Here is a 16,476-nt window from a genome sequence, read left to right on the forward strand (position 1 = left end):
AAACTTCGTCTCTGCTTGACATCATGGGAAAATCTAAAGAAATCAGCCAAGACCTCAGAAAACAAATTGTAGACCTCCATGAGTCTGGTTCAATTTCTTAACACCAGAAGGTACCACGTTCATCTGTACAAACAATAGTATGCAAGTATAAACACCATGGGACCATGCAGCCGTCATACCGCTCAGGAAGGAGATGCGTTCTGTCTCCTAGAGATGAACGTACTTTGGTGCAAAAAGTGCAAATCAATCCCAGAACAACAGAAAAGGACCCTGTGAAGATGCTGGAGGAAAAGTAACTATATCCACAGTAAAACGAGTCCTACAGTGGGGCAAAAAAGTATTTAGTCAGCCACCAATTGTGCAAGTTCTCCCACTTAAAAAGATGAGAGGCCTGTAATTTTCATCATAGGTACACTTCAACTATGACAGACAAAATGAGAAAAAAAAATCCTGAAAATCACATTGTAGGATTTTTTATGAATTTATTTGCAAATGATGGTGGAAAATAAGTATTTGCCTAAGCGAGTCGTCTGTCCATTGAAGTAGTGATTATACTTGTTCCCGGTCTGTGGGCGCGATGCCAGGATGCCCTAGCTCTCTCTTCCTGGTGTGTTCTCTCTGTGGCGGGTATGAGAGGAGATTGGCATATGGTGGAGCTGCTCCCTGAGATTGTTAATCAGCACAGTTCCATTAGATTCACCTCTAATAGGTCCTATCTGGTGAGTTTACAATGTGTTATGCATCACTCACACACACATACACACATGTGGACCTCTGCTTTTTCATGTAGGCCAGCCTGGCCAGGTCCAGCTGTAGTCCATTCATCACACCTTTCCTCTGGGCGGACCTCCCGAGTGGAGCCTTGGCCTCGGCTGCTGGGAAGGCAGCTAGTGCTAGGATGAGCCAAGTATTCTTGGCATGGGGAAGCAGGCTCCAGGGAAGCAGGCTTGGAAACAGTACAGAGAGAAACATGTTGTAAGCCAAGCAGGTTTTGTATCAAGTTATGGTTTTATGACTTTTTCCATTGATTACATTACATTATATACTGTACAGGACCAGTCAAAAGTTTGGACACCTACTCATTTAAGGATTTTCTTTATTTTTACTATTTTCTACATTGTAGAGTAATAGGGAAGACATCAAACCTACGAAATAACACACGGAATCATGTAGTAACCACAAAAGTGTTATAAATATCAAAATAGCCATCCTTTGCCTTGATGACAGCTTTGCACACTCTTGGCATTCTCTCAACCAGCTTCACCTGAAATGCTTTTCCAACAGTCTTTTATTTTTTATTATTATATATATTTTTGTTATATCCCAATCATACAATATACTTGCAGTGATGCTGCTCAACAACTACACCACACCGGTCATCCAACAGACTCCCATTCAGAGCGACACACAGAAGCATCGAAGGGTCAACGGCACGTCGACGGATCTCCCAAAAAAACAGCGACGCAAACCCTCCAAGATCCTCCCCACAGTTTCCCATAGCTGTCCCTCAACCATCCGAGACCCTACCATCATAGCTGTCCTTCAACCACCCGAGACCCTACCATTCCCCACCCCCAAGACCCCCCCCCCCCATGCACCAACAACCAAGAAAATGAACTCATGAGAAAAAAGAAAACAGAAAGCAAAAAAAACTAAGGACAACTAAAATCATAACAGCAAGACCAACTGTATATGTTTGTGTGTGTGTGTGTGTGTGTGTATTTGAATGAGAGTGTGTGTATATACATATGTGTACAAACACCTGCACGGCATCAGCCTCAGGCAAACTGGCATTAGTTGTAAAAACACTGCCCCTCAGTGTCATTCAAACTTACTTTTTATTATGTTTTATTTGGACTTTATTTGTTATACTTTATCTTTGACCGTCATTCTATTTTCCAACCTTCTTGAAGGTGTTCCCACATATGCTGAGCACTTGTTGGCTGCTTTTCCTTCACTCTGCGGTCCGACTAATCCCAAACCATCTCAATTAGGTTGAGGTTGGGTGATTGTGGAAGCCAGGTCATCTGATACAGCACTCCTTCTTGGTCAAATAGCCCTTACACAGCCTGGAGGTGTGTTTGGTCATTGTCCTGTTGAAAAACAAATGATAGTGCCACTAAGCGTGAACCAGATGGGATGGCATATCGCTGCAGAATGTTGTTGTAGCCATGCTGGTTAAGTGTGCCTTGAATTCTAAATAAATGACAGACAATGTCACCATCAAAGCTCCCCCACACCATCACACCTCCTCCTCCATGCTTCACGGTGGGAACCACTCATGCGGCGATCATACTGCTCTGTGTCTCTCAAAGACACGGCGGGTGGAACCAAAAATCTCAAATATGGACTCATCAGACCTAAGGACAGATTTCCATCAGTCTAATGTCTATTGCTCGTGTTTCTTAGCCCACACAAGTTTCTTCTTCTTATTGGTGTCCTTTCGTTGTGGTTTCTTTGCAGCAATTCGACAATGGAGGCCTGATTCATGTAATCTCTGAACAGTTGTCTTTTACTTGAACTCTGTGAAGCATTTATTTGGTCTGCAATTTCTGAGGCTGGTAACTCTAATGAACTTATCCTCTGCAGCAGAGGTAACTCTGGGTCTTCCTTTCCTGTGGCAGTCCTCATTACAGCCAGTTTCATCGTAGCGCTTGATGGTTTTTGCGACCTGCACTTAAAGAAACTTTCAAAATTCTGGGAATTTTCCAGATTGACTGACCTTCATGTCTTAAAGTAATGATGGACTGTCGTTTTTCTTTGCTTATTTGAGCTGGTGTTGCCATAATATGGACTTGGTCTTTTACCAAATAGGATATCTTCTGTATACCCCCCTACCTTGTCACAACACAACTGATTGGCTCAAATGCATTAAGAAGGAAATAAATTCCACAAAATAACTTCTAACAAGGCACACCTGTTAATTGAAATGCATTCCAGGTGACTGTCTCATGAAGCTGGTTGAAAGAATGCCAAGAATGTGCAAAGCTGTTTTCAAGGCGAAGGGTGGCTACTTTGAAGAATATAAAATATATTTTGATATTTATAACACTTTTTTGGTTACTACATGATTCCATCTGTGTTATTTCATAGTCTTGATTTCTTCACTATTATTCTACAATGTTGAAAATAGTAAAAATAAAGAAAAACCCTTGACTGAGTAGTTGTGTCCAAACTTTTGACTGGTACTGTACATCAAGGGCTAAAATATGATCTTCAAAAGTCGCAGAGCTCTTCAGTAAGGCCATTCTACTGTGAATGTTTGTCTATGGAGATTGCATGGCTGTGCACTCGGATTTTATACACTTGTCAGCAACGTTGTGGCTGAAATAGCCAAATCCACTCATTTGAAGGGGTGTCCACATACTTGTGTGTGTGTGTATATATAGAGTCTATGATCTTCAAAAGTACTTGTAGGGTGTTCATTTTAAGGCATTTTTATTTTACTCTGTATGTTGTCGCCCCCCCCCCCCCCCCCTTCAGATTTCAGGCTCCCTTCACAGAGTAACTTAAACAGATATCATTAAGAAGGCTCATTGGGCTCTGGTCAAAGCAGTGTATTATGTTCTTATTATATGTATACTTATATATATAGGGAATAGGGTGCCATTTGGGATACAAGCCATGTCAGAATATAACAAATTACTCACCCGCCACATTTCTGCAGATCTTAGGATCTGGGGGTTTGTTTTTCAAGAAAGTAGCCTATAAAAGATTGGTCTGATATGATAGTTAAACATTTTATGTCGGGCATCTAAGATAATTGTAATGATCAAATAGATTGTATCGAATAACATTTACAGACTCTGTTTCAAAGAGTTAGAAGTCACTCACAAATCAAACAAACTTCTGGATCAAACACGAACACAAATTGAAAATGCGACCCTGTGACCTGTGACCAGATAAGCACTACAGTTTAGCACCGACGTGGTCATCGACTCTCACACCAATTGAAAACCACAACAAATAGAAATGTAATACCACTCCTCAGAACATTTTCCAATATCAATATCCCATCTTCCACTTTTTAATCAACATCGATTTCAGTTTATAAAAAGTATATCATTAAACTCTTCTGATCAGCAACAATGAGGATCGAGGACCACACTGGTATACAACGAGCCATAACATGTCATCTGTGTGTGTGTGTGTTTATGTGCGTGCATGCTTGTCCTTCTGGTTTCTCTCTGTGGCATATCTCCCTGAAAACACAGTGGTGTGTAAAATACAAAAAAAGTTGAACTGGCTAACGTAGCAGGGTGACTGTAGTGGAAGTGCTCCCCTGTGAGGGGGACCTTTGATAAATCTGGCCCTTTCAGAGTACTGCTGTTTCTGTAATGACATACCACAGACTGGCTCAGTCAGACACCTGCCTGGCTGCTGTTTTAAACATGGAGCAGCTCTGCTCTCCCACCAGACACTTAATGACACTCACGGGGTAGGCTAACCCCTAAGAGGAGAGGAGAGGTCTGCCTGTTACTGATGTTAGGTTCTTCTCTCACACATATACAGCACATAAGAACTTGCACACTGACATAGCCAGGCAGATCGCTCAAGAGTGATTTCGAAATTGGACATCTATCCATGTCCTGAGGATGTCAGGAAATGCCTGAAAAACCAGCCACTAGGGGCAACATCACTCATTCATATATCTTTATGTACATATTTATGTACCTTTACACTTGTGTGTATAATGTAGTAGTTTTGGAATTGTTAGGTTAGATTGGAATTGTTAGGTTAGATTACTCGTTGGTTATTACTGCATTGTCGGAACTAGAAGCACAAGCATTTCGCTACACTCGCATTAACATCTGCTAACCATGTGTATGTGACAAATAAAATTTGATTTGATTTGAATGCTATTACCATCAAGTAGTCTTGGGTTTTGTTGAGGCCGGAGGTGGTGGAGGGGTGTAATCCCATGACAATGGATCATAAGGTTGTGTGTCTGATCCCAGTGGTGGACATTTTGTTTTTATTTTTACGTTTTAACCCTATCCAAAACCTTAACCATTCAGAATGAGTCCCTAAACATAATGTTTTTAACCCTATCCAAAACCTTAACCATTCAGAATGAGTCCCTAAACATAATGTTTTTAACCCTATCCAAAACCTGAACCATTCAGAATGAGTCCCTAAACATAATGTTTTTAACCCTATCCAAAACCTGAACCATTCAGAATGAGTCCCTAAACATAATGTTTTTAACCCTATCCAAAACCTGAACCATTCAGAATGAGTCCCTAAACATAATGTTTTTAACCCTATCCAAAACCTGAACCATTCAGAATGAGTCCCTAAACATAATGTTTTTAACCCTATCCAAAACCTGAACCATTCAGAATGAGTCCCTAAACATAATGTTTTTAACCCTATCCAAAACCTGAACCATTCAGAATGAGTCCCTAAACATAATGTTTTTAACCCTATCCAAAACCTGAACCATTCAGAATGAGTCCCTAAACATAATGTTTTTAACCCTATCCAAAACCTGAACCATTCAGAATGAGTCCCTAAACATAATGTTTTTAACCCTATCCAAAATCTGAACCTTTAAAATGTGTCGTTTGGAACAACATTGAAATTTGACCATTCGAGAAATGTGGATAAACATCAAATTTTGCAGTGAGACTGTGAGAGCTTGTTGGACATAGCCACACACACACGTACTTTATCTCCTGGGGTTGGAGGTAAAGCAACGTTTTGATTTCACTCGCCCAGCACAGCAACCTTCCACAATACCAGCCTAGCACAGGTTCTGGCACAACGCCATGTCTTCCGGCTTCACACACAGGTATGGACACGTACACACAGACATACATACATATATATATATACACACACATACACACACACACACACACAGCTCTGGAAAAAATGAAGAGACCACTGCAAAATGATCAGTTTCTCTGGTTGTACTGTGTTTGAGTAAAATGTAAATTGTTGTTTTTATTCTAGTATAGCTAGTGGGTGTGATACACTGTGGCTTGTAGGCCTCTCCAGGTCTCGCACCCACTGTGAAATTTGGAGAGGGATCGGTGATGATCTGTGGGTGCTTCAGCAAGGCTGGAATCGGGCAGATTTGTCTTTGTGAAGGACGCATGAATCAAGCCACTTACAAGGTTGTCCTGGAAGATAACTTGCTTCCTTCTGCTCTGACAATGTTCCCCAACTCTGAGGATTGGTTTTTCCAGCAGGACAATGCTCCATGCCACACAGCCAGGTCAATCAAGGTGTGGATGGAGGACCACCAGATCAAGACTCTGTCATAGCCAGCCCAATCTCCAGACCTGAACCCCATTGAAAATCTCTGGAATGTGATCAAGAGGAAGATGGATAGTCACAAGCCATCAAACAAAGCATAGCTGCTTGAATGTTTGTGCCAGGAGTGGCATAAAGTCACCCAACATCAATGTGAAAGACTGGTGGAGAGCAGGCCAAGATGCATGAAAGATGTGATTGAAAATCAGGGTTATTGCACCAAATATTGATTTCTGAACTCTTCCTAAGTTAAAAAAGTAGTATTGTGAATATGAACTTATTTTCTTATTATTATTTGAGGTCTGACAACACTGCATCTTTTTGTTATTTTGACCATCTGTCATTTTCTGCAAATAAATGTGTAATTTGGGAGAAATGTTGTCACTAGTTTATAGAATAAAACAAAAATGTTCATTTTTCATTTTACCACCATCCCAAAGGTGTTCAATGGGGTTGAGGTCAGGGCTCTGTGCAGGCATGTCAAGTACTTCCACACCGATCTTGACAAACCATTTCTGTATGGACCTCGCTTTGTGCATGGGAGCATTGTCATGCTGAAACAGAAAAGGTTCTGCAGGTTGGAACCTGCAGGTTAGTGAGTGTTGCAACCGAGGACAGATAATTTTTTGGTGCTACGCGGTTCAGCACTCGGCGGTCCCGTTCTGTGAGCTTGTGTGGCTTACCAATTGTGGCTGAGCCATTGTTGCTCTTAGATGTTTCCACTTCATAATAATAACACTTACAGTTGAACGGGGCAGCTCTAACAGGGCAGAAATTTGACCACTGACTTATTGTAAAGGTGGCATCCTACAACGGTGCCACGTTGAAAGTCATTGAGCTCTTCAGTAAGGCCATTCCACTGCCAATGTTTGTCCATGGAGATTGCATGGCTGTGTGCTATATATATATGGGGGTCCTGAATTCAGATAATTCTCTCAAAGCCCTCTAACCAAAACCAGGATGACCTTTTACACAAAGGTTATGGACAATACTTCACTTAATTTACCTTAGCAGGCAAAACTAGTTCAGATAACATCATATTGACATCATATCAACCAGTTTGGTCCACGTGATCATTCTATTCTCAAAATTGACTAGATGTTGTGTTTGTGAGCTAGCTAGATGAGCTCTCTGATTATGTACCTGTATGTCAGGTTCTATTATGGAATTCAAACCTATATGTCAACTGTTGCAGAAGTCTTCTCCTCAGGATTCCCAAAAAAGGAGTCATGCAAAGAAAGATCAGAGGAGCGGAAAGAACGATGCTCCAACATCATGATGCATACAGCTAGCTTTCCATATGCGTCAGAGGCAGAGCAAGGAGCAAGGAGCCCAAAGCAGGGGAATCGGTGGCCAACCGCAACGTGTGTGTTTGTGTGTGTGCGTGCATGAGTCTGTGGGTATTTGTGTGTGTGTGTGTGTGTGTGTGTGTGTGTGTGTGTGTGTGTGTGTGTGTGTGTGTGTGTGTGTGTGTCCATGGAGTGACAGCAGCAGAGACAGAGACCAGGATCAAGCGGAACTCTCAGAGACTTACTGATAGTGACAGACGGATGGAGGGAGGGAGGGAGGAATGGGCTGGGGGGCAGAGGAAAAGGCAATCTGAAGTCAGTAACTCCCAGAGGTGAACAATCCGTCTGCAGCAGGAATACCGATGGTTTTCCTGTTCCCAGATCAGAACTAAAAGAACAGCGGTTTTCTGAAGATCACTGACTAGGGCTGCATCTGAAATGGCACCCTATCCTCTAGTGCACTACTTCTGACTAGGGTCCATAGGAATCTGGTAAAACGTAGTGCACTCTATATGGAGCAGGGTGCCATTTGGGATTGATTTTTAATAAGGGGTGTAGCGTAGTTACTTGGGGGCGGCAGGGTAGCCTAGTGGTTAGAGTGTTGGACTAGTAACCGAAAAGGTTGCAAGTTCAAATCCCTGAGCTGACAAGGTATAAATCTGTCGTTCTGCCCCTGAACAGGCAGTTAACCCATTGTTCCTAGGCCGTCATTGAAAATAAGAATTTGTTCTTAACTGACTTGCCTAGTTAAATAAAGGTAAATATCAGAATTATCCAAATAATTTAATTCACAGCATGTGTGACATTCCAGACTAACTATGCAGATGCAGAGGTATCAAGAAAGCATGGACGCAAAGTCGACCTCCGCCCAGTCACTGTTACTAGCCAGCTACCACCTGGCACTCTATCCTGCACCCTACGGACTGTCATTGAACACGGGTCACTTTAATAATGTTTATGTACAGTTTTATCGTCTTCATATGTATATACAGTATTCTAGTCAAGGCCCATCCTATATAACTACTGCTGTACACACCTTTTCTATTCTTATATACTGCCAATACTGTCTACACACCATCATATACATATATATTTATATTCTGGACTCTGATGTGGTTCGTTCTGAGGAGATTTGTGTGTATTGTTAGGTATTACTGCACCGTTGAAGCTAGAAACACAAGTATTTAGCAAGGTATTACTGCACTGTGGAAGCTAGAAACACAAGCATTTAGCTAGGTATTACTGCACCGTTGAAGCTAGAAACACAAGCATTTAGCTAGGTATTACTGCACTGTTGAAGATAGAAACACTAGCATTTAGCTAGGTATTACTGCACCGTTGAAGCTAGAAACACAAGCATTTCCCTGCACCTGTGACAACATCTGTAAAATATGTGTATGCGACCAATAACATAGATCATGTAGCTGACTGTTTATTTCATTTAACTTTTGATTGATCTGTCAGAACTGGTGGAGTGTCTCATGAGAGGTAATTATGGGATGCTTTTTAATTTAACATCAGTAAAAATAGACATGACAATTTCGACACATATTCACCAGACACTCCTACTTGCTCATTCAACAAAAATCAATAACCGCTACATTAGACAGCCTACCAAAGGTTTCATTACATTATAATGATATGTCACATGAGAAGTCACCTTCATGGTAACCAGTGTGTGTTCAGCCTGAGGCCAGTCAGTCAATAAGCTAAGCGACACTGCAACAAAAGGACGGTAAGAACAAACCCCACCATGCGATCATCTCCATCACCTCAACCCTCTGAACCTGCCCTGCATGCCGGAGGGTTCTACAGGGTACAATCCAATCTGACTCAGATTACATCCCCCTAGATTTATGTTTGAAGCTTTGACTGATATGAGACTGAAACACGTCCTTTATGGACATTGTAGAGATATATCTGCAATAAGGAGATTTGTGATTGGTTACTCGTGAAAGGGATGGGGATCATAACACGTACTGTAACAAAACATTTTTTTACATCATTTAGCAGACATTCTTATCCAGAGCAATTTACACGTTAAGTGCCTTGCTCAAGGGCACATCAAATTAGCCTTGTCAGCTCGAGTATTCAAACCAGCAATCTTTCAGTTACTGGCCCAGCACTCTGACCACTAGGCTACCTGCAGCTGCTATAACACTATACCCTCTTAAATAAGGGTTATTCGGCTGTCCCCGTAGGATAACCCTTTTTGGTTCAAGGTAGAACCCTTTTTGATTCCAGGTACAACCCTTCTGGGTTCAATGTAGAACCCTCTGTGGAATTTGAACATCTTGGCCATGTTCTGTTATAATCTCCACCCGGCACAGCCAGAAGAGGACTGGCCACCCCACATAGCCTGGTTCCTCTCTAGGTTTCTTCCTAGGTATTGGCCTTTCTAGGGAGTTTTTCCTAGCCACCGTGCTTCTACACCTGCATTGCTTGCTGTTTGGGGTTTTAGGCTGGGTTTCTGTACAGCACTTTGAGATATCAGCTGATGTACGAAGGGCTATATAAATACATTTGATTTGATTTGATTTGTGGAAAGGGTTTTACATTCTGGTTCCACCTGGAACCAAAAAGGGTTCTACCTTGAACCAAAAAGGATTCTTCAAAAGGTTCTATGAGGACAGCCGAAGAACCCTTTTAGGTTCTAGATAGCACACTGGCTGCATAGAATTCCACCAATCCAATAAAACAGCTCATTGCTGCTCTCTCTAGGAAGAGGGTGGAGGAACAAGCCAAGAGCATTACTACTAATGCCCTTCATAAGTCAAACATAGCGTTTTAGAGCTTTAGACCACCACTCTCGTATAAAATTTAAGTTTTGGAAGTGGTAGACTGTAGAGAGGACTGGAATTGCATGTTTTAATCATGACAGCTTAGCTATAATGCAGAGTACTATAAATTCCATCACAGCTCAATAAGGTTTGAAGGAAGTGTTGACAATCTGGGCACGTGGTGTTGAGATGATGGAATGTTCCTGAGGAGAGAGATTCAACTGGATATGTTTCTGAAGCCCACTCTGTTTGTTCTATTCTCCAGACATTTGGAACTACAGTAAGAATCACACATCTTTGTGAATGGTAAGATGTCAATACAGTCGATACACATCAATACCATCGCTAAACATCAATGCAGTCGATAGACATCCATAAAGTCGTTAAATATCAATCCAGACGTTAAAACATCACACAGTCGTTCAACATCAACACAGTGGATAAACATCAACACAGTCCTTAAACATCAACAGAGTCAATAAACATCAACACAGTCATTAAACATCAACACAGTGGATAAACATCAACACAGTCGATAAACATCAACACAGTGGTTAATCATCAACACAGCCGTTCAACATCAACACAGTCCTTAAACATCAACAGAGTCAATAAACATCAACACAGTCATTAAACATCAACACAGTGGATAAACATCAACACAGTCGATAAACATCAACACAGTCGATAAACATCAACACAGCCGTTCAACATCAACAGAGTCAATAAACATCAACACAGTCATTAAACATCAACACAGTGGATAAACATCAACACAGTCGATAAACATCAACACAGTGGTTAATCATCAACACAGCCGTTCAACATCAACACAGTCCTTAAACATCAACAGAGTCAATAAACATCAACACAGTCATTAAACATCAACACAGTGGATAAACATCAACACAGTCGATAAACATCAACACAGTCGATAAACATCAACACAGCCGTTCAACATCAACACAGTCCTTAAACATCAACACAGTCCTTAAACATCAACACAGTCGATAAACATCAACACAGTCAATAAACATCAACACAGTGGTTAATCATCAACACAGTCCTTAAACATCAACACAGTCCTTAAACATCAACACAGTCGATAAACATCAACACAGTCAATAAACATCAACACAGTGGTTAATCATCAACACAGTGGTTAATCATCAACACAGTCGATAAACATCAATCCAGTCATTAAACATCAACACAGTCCTTAAACATCAACACAGTCGATAAACATCAACACAGTCAATAAACATCAACACAGTGGTTAATCATCAACACAGTCGATAAACATCAACACAGTCGATAAACATCAACACAGTCCTTAAACATCAACACAGTCCTTAAACATCAACACAGTCAATAAACATCAACACAGTCCTTAAACATCAACACAGTCATTAAACATCAACACAGTGGTTAATCATCAACACAGTCATTAAACATCAACACAGTCCTTAAACATCAACACAGTCCTTAAACATCAACACAGTCAATAAACATCAACACAGTCAATAAACATCAACACAGTCGATAAACATCACATTCGATAATCATCAACACAGTCGTGCAACATCAGCACAGTTCATAAACATCAATGCAGTCGTTCAACATCAACACAGTCGTTAATCATCAACAGTCGTTATGACGTGTGCACGTGCATACTTGTTTATGCTCTTGCATAAAGGGAGTGAGGTAGCAGAGAGATGCTCACTACTCTGACCAGACACAGTCCAGCTTCACATACTGTAGTCTCAGGGCTGGGCATCTCAGGCTCTGCTCTTGGAATGCATCCTACCTGACCAGTCGTTCCTACCAGGTGACTTGGAGAGGATCTGTGTCTGCACCACATACTCTCACTAAAGGTGTCCCTCAGGGCTTAGTTATAGGCCCTCTTCTCTCTATACACCCAGTCACTCGGCTCCATGATATCCTGGCATGGTGTCTCCTAACATTGCTATGTGGATGACACTCAACTACTTTTCTCCTTCCCTCCTTCTGACACCCAGGTGGCGACGTGCATCTTTTCGTGTCTGGCAGATATTTTACTTTGGATGTCGTCCCACCACCTCAACCTCCACCTCTACAAAACGGAGCTGCTCTTCTTTCTGTCTTAGGCCTGTCCGCTTCAAGACCTCTCCATTACGGTTGACAACTCCTAATCCAGGCCCGTGTTATCTCCTGTCTGCACTACTGCAACTCTCTGTTGGATGGGCTCCACGCTTGTGCCATCAAACCCCTGCTACTTATCCAGAACACTGCATCCTGCCTGGTGTTTCACTTTCCCAAATTCTCCCATATCACACCGCTCATCCACACACTCCACTGGCTTCCAGTTGAAGCTCACATCCACTACGAGATCATGATGCTTGCAACGGAGCAACAAGAGGAACTGCCCCTCCCCACCTTCAGGCTCTGCTCAAACCCTACACCCCAAACCGAGTAGTCCTACGGGAGGTCAGCCCATTCCAAGCTCTTCTCTTTCCTGGCACCCCAGTAATGGAACCAGCTTCCCCTGAAGCTAGGACAACAAATGAGCCATTTGTGAACTAACAATGGCACTTGACTCTTTTCCTGACTTTGCTGATATTTACTATGACCGTGATGTGTGGTTGTCCCTCCTAGCTATTTAAAGATGAATGAACTAACTAACTGTTAGTCCCTGTGGATAAGAGTGTCTTCTAAAGGACTCAAATGTAAATGTAGTGTGACTGAAGGTGAATGAGGTAATGGATGTCTTATACTGCCACCGTGCCTTAGGAAATGGCTAGAGGGGCAACATTAGGCTGCGTCTCAGAAATGGCACCCTATTCCCTATATAGTGCACTACTTTTGACCAGACCGCTATGGATCTTGGTGTAAATGTAGTGCACTATCTATAGGGAATAGGGTGCCATTTCTGATGCACCCTATCTTGCCAAGGATCAGCACCTTGATCGTCAAGCCTTATGAAGTCACATTGCGCCACATTCAATCTCACACTCTGGGCCAGTAATAGAGAATGTCCTATCAGCGCAGCGTTAAATTACATATATATATTTTTTAAAACATTTATTACGATACCATATGTCATCGGACAGGAATTAATCCAACATCCATTTCCTGGGACTGATTTTCCCGATACTTACAAAGTTTTATCGGATTTTAACCTTTTAATATAAATATCATACATAATAATGGTATAGAGACAATGCAGTCATTTGTATTAATCACCTCTCTAAGGGCATCTAACCAGGCTAACGTATAAAGCTATAACATCGTCCATGGTTCAGGACTTTAATAGGCCTGGACATCACATGTCTCTTAGTGGCTTAAAGAGACAGCAGGAATGACACCGGATCCTCTTTATGGCCTATATCACATCACAACTCTTGTGTATCTGTCGCACTACATGACAGTGAACGGGTCAGATCTATTAGAGGGTGTCCACCTCCACTGGGCAGAGTAGTGCTGCCTCAGCTCCTTATAAGGTCATGTAGAGAGACAGTGTGGCACCTTGTGTCATGTTAAATCTCTAAAGTTTTTCACCCAGAACCCAGATAGGAGGTGATAGCCGTTTGACGAGAGAGAGAGAGAGAGAGAGAGATATGGAGTATACTGTGCATATGACTGTGCGTCATACCATTTTGGTAACACTTTACTTGACACCTAGCGTCATAACACATTATGACATGGTTATAACCGTATCATAGTATGTCTTAATAACAGCTGACATGTCGTGACACATTATGACCATCCTGTGTGACTTTACTTGAACTAAGAAAAGACACTTCATGAAGCATTATGACCATCCTGTGTCACTTTACTTGAACTAAGAAAATACACTTTATGGCACTTGTCAGGAATTATTATGACCATCCTAATCATAAAAGCCAGATAAACCTATCATGTACATGCCCTTATATCGTCATCAGTCAAAAAGAGGGTGTCTTGTCCTGATCCTGAAATATGCTCCTGTATTCATCCCAGTCATCAGCAACAGAGCATTGAGGTAGGTACATGTCTGACATCAATGTGTACGCAACTACAATTATCATTTAATATGGTCAATTTCAGAAAACGTTATATAATATACAAATACTGTTGACAAGTAGGTTATGGTGTAATGGAATGTTTTGCCTTGTGTGGTATGTTTTGACACTCTTATGTATCATAACCAGCCATAAATTAACGCAATACATTTTACAATAGGTGTAAATATTTGCGTCATGACAGTGTTATGGCCATATTATGGCAGGTTATGACAAGTTATGTCAGCTGTTATGACATATTATGTCATGGTTATGACCATGTCATAACGTGTTAAGACACTTGGCGTCAAGTAAAGCATTACCAATGTTTTTTTATGTGTGCCAGTACCATGCAATGAATAGAGAAATAATCATTAATGATGTAATAACTGATATCAATATTGTTCTTGTTTTACATTTGACTGACTACCGATATGGATCCTAACCTGTGGAAAGGGAGACATAGCCATGGTAGTAGAGGTCAGGCCATAGTATGGTCAGGTATTTTATTTATTTAAGAAAATACTGTCATTGACAAACGGATGTCAGGTTTTCAATGACAGGCCAGGTCAGAGCCAGGTTAACTATCAGAGCCAGGTCAGCTATCAGGCCAGGTCAGAACCAGGTCAGCTATCAGGCCAGGTCAGAACCAGGTCAGCTATCAGGCCAGGTCAGAACCAGGTCAGCTATCAGGCCAGGTCAGAACCAGGTCAGCTATCAGGCCAGGTCACAGCCAGGTCAACTATCAGGCCAGGTCAGCTATCAGGGCCAGTTCAGCTATCAGGCCAGGTCAGCTATCAGAGCCAGGTCAGCTATCAGGCCAGGTCAGAACCAGGTCAGCTATCAGAGCCAGGTCAACTATCAGGCCAGGTCAGAACCAGGTCAGCTATCAGGCCAGGTCAGAACTAGGTCAGCTATCAGGCCAGGTCAGCTATCAGAGCCAGGTCAGCTATCAGGCCAGGTCAGAACCAGGTCAGCTATCAGGCCAGGTCAACTATCTGGCCAGGTCAGCTATCAGAGCCAGGTCAGCTATCAGGCCAGGTCAGCTATCAGAGCCAGGTCAACTATCAGGCCAGGTCAGAACCAGGTCAGCTATCAGGCCAGGTCAGAACTAGGTCAGCTATCAGGCCAGGTCAGCTATCAGAGCCAGGTCAGCTATCAGGCCAGGTCAGCTATCAGAGCCAGGTCAGCTATCAGAGCCAGGTCAGCTATCAGGCCAGGTCAGAACCAGGTCAGCTATCAGGCCAGGTCAGAACTAGGTCAGCTATCAGGCCAGGTCACAGCCAGGTCAACTATCAGGCCAGGTCAGAACCAGGTCAGCTATCAGACCAGGTCAGAACTAGGTCAGCTATCAGGCCAGGTCAGCTATCAGGCCAGGTCAGGTATCAGGCCAGGTCAGAGCCAGGTCAACTATCAGGCCAGGTCAGAGCCAGGTCAACTATCAGGCCAGGTCAGCTATCAAGCCAGGTCAGAGCCAAGTCAACCATCAGGCCAGGTCAGCTATCAGGCCAGGTCAGAGCCAGGTCAACTATCAGGCCAGGTCAGGGCCAGGTCAACTATCAGGCCAGGTCAGAGCCAGGTCAACTATCAGGCCAGGTCAGCTATCAGAGCCAGGTCAGAGCCAGGTCAGCTATCAAGCCAGGTCAGAGCCAGGACAGTTATCAGGCCAGGTCAACTATCAGGCCAGGTCAGAGCCAGGTCAGCTATCAGGCCAGGTCAGAGTCAGGTCAACAATCAGGCCAGGTCAGCTAGCAGGCAAGGCCAGAGCCAGGTCAACTATCAGGCCAGGTCAGAGCCAGGTCAGCTATCAGGCCAGGTCAGAGCCAGGTCAGCTATCAGGCCAAGTCAGCTATCAGAGCCAGGTCAGCTATCAGGCCAGGTCATCGATCAAGCCAGGTCAGAGCCAGGACAGAGCCAGGTCAGCTATCAGGCCAGGTCAGAGCAAGGTCAACTATCAGGCAAGGTCAGAGCCAGGTCAACTACCAGGCCAGGTCAGAGCCAGGTCAACTATCAGGCCAGATCAGCTATCAGGCAAGGTCAGAGCCAGGTCAACTATCAGGCCAGGCCAGAGCCAGGTCAACTATCAGGCCAGGCCAGGCCAGGTCAGCTATCAGGCCAGGTCAGAGT

This window comes from Oncorhynchus kisutch, linkage group LG17, assembly GCF_002021735.2.
Source record: "Oncorhynchus kisutch isolate 150728-3 linkage group LG17, Okis_V2, whole genome shotgun sequence".
Lineage (NCBI taxonomy): Eukaryota > Metazoa > Chordata > Actinopteri > Salmoniformes > Salmonidae > Oncorhynchus > Oncorhynchus kisutch.